Source organism: Grammomys surdaster, unplaced genomic scaffold (assembly GCF_004785775.1).
Source record: "Grammomys surdaster isolate TR1022 unplaced genomic scaffold, NIH_TR_1.0 369, whole genome shotgun sequence".
In the NCBI taxonomy this organism is placed as follows: Eukaryota; Metazoa; Chordata; class Mammalia; order Rodentia; family Muridae; genus Grammomys; species Grammomys surdaster.
Window position 1 is genome coordinate 752,090 of NW_021604788.1, and position 2,064 is coordinate 754,153.

The following is a 2,064-nucleotide window of genomic DNA, read 5'->3' on the forward strand; positions in this document are numbered from 1 at the left end:
ATCCTGGGACAGAAGGCTGAAGATCAGATGTTCCAACGTTTTGTAGTATAGGGACTGTGCAGGTGTTCAGCGGTCTCTATAAATTGGCTAAGTTTTAGAAGCTATGCTCTGTGCTTCCCATAATTTCAGTTAATTCAATCATTCTGGATTTCTGATGGAGTTGAAGACTTATAGTCTCATAGCCAATCCTGGCTATTTATTTTGAGAGAAAAGACTTAAGAAGATGGTTTTCAGCTGACATTCATTCAAAAGCCAAGAAAACAGCCAGGTTCAGAACTAAATTTTTTAGTTAAGAGAGATGACAGAGGTTATATTTAGTCAACAAAATGATGGACTGGGCATTAGGTCTATCTTGTACCTTACTGATACAAATTTGTACAGTTATGATCTAATTGTATTTTGAGAGAAAAAGTTTTTTTTTTAATTTCAACAGGCAGGGTGATATGTAGGAGGAGCTAAGGTGGGAGGAATAAAGAGAGGAAGAGGAGGAGTAAGGAGAGAAGGAGGAGAAGGAGAGGAGGAGCTAGGAGATGAGGGGGGGACATGGAGGCGGATGTCCTTGTGTTTCCGCCAGTCAAAGGTAGTTGGTATATCTAGGTTGGGTATTGGGTTACACTTCTGATTATATGGGCATCTTGTTATTGAGCATTACCAAATTTATAAAACCTTTGATTAACATTTAAAAAATAAATAAAATAAATAACTTAAAAAGGAACACTATCCTACATTATCATAGACCACATGTAACTAAATAAAGCCAATAAAATTGCTAATTCATAATCAACCCCCCCAAAAAAACAAACAAACAAATAAAGAAAGAACAGAGAACAAAGTGAGAAACAGAGAACAAAATTAAGACAACATCAAGGAAAGTTACCTATAGGCACTGTGAACACTGTTCCTAGAGATTCATCTTTGCTTTGTTATTCTAACCTCAGAATAATGAGGCTTTTGCCTCTAAGCAGGCTTGCTCAATGCAAGGCCAAGCTGCTTTCCTCCAGGACCAGAAATATTTCAATTTAACTGGACATGATGGCTGTCTGTCTCAGGGCTTTGACATCATTGCACATAAATCAATTCCTTTTAAGGTTTACCTTTATTTTCTATGTATGTATGTTTACCTGCATGTGTCTGCATCAACTACCAGAACCCAGAAGAAGACAGGAGTTACATAGGAATTCTGCTACAGCAAATATGTAGATAACATGTGGTTTACAGGAATGGAACCTGTGTCCTTTGTAACAATACCCATTGCTTTTAAGTGTCCAAAAATATTCTAGTCATTTTATTTATAACATTGATAGTTATACATGTGAATTAAACTATATTAGATCAGTTTTCCATTTATTCTTTGCTAACTCCCATTAAAAAGATAATCCCACTTGATTTGTTCCTAGTTAAATATGTGTGCTTAGTGTGATTAAGTATACACAAATATATGAATAAAATGTTCTGAATACAAAAAATAAAAACCTATTGCTCACAACCTGCCTGTGAGGTATGCTTGGGCAACGGTTTCTCAGAGCTTTTGGGAATGGCCAACCAAGGGCTGTTCTAACTTGAGGCCTGAGTCACAAGAGAAAGCCGATGCCCAGCACTGCCTGGTTGGCTAGCAACAGGGAGCTAGATGGCTCAGAGACCTAGGAGAGAACCAAACATGAATGACAAAAAAACTCAATGAAGTGATTCCAAATGATATTCTGCTATACTCATAGAGCAGTGTCTAACCCAATTATCTTCAGAGAGGTTTCTTCCAGCAACTGGTGGGAACAGATGTAGACTCACAACCAAACAGTAGATAGAGCTCAGGGAACCCTACAGAAGAGGGGGAGGAAACCAAAGGGGTTAAGAACAGCAGAAGGACACAGTTCACAAAATCAACTAAGTAGGGCTCATAGGGGCTCACAATGACTGACGTGGTAATCAAGGAGCCTGCATGAGTCTGACCTAGGCCCTCTGCTTATATGTGGCAGTCCAAGCTTGGTGTTCTTAAGTGACTACTAATTGAAGTGGGGTTGTCTCTGACTCTTTCGCCTGTTCTTGGGATTTTTGTCCTCCTACTAC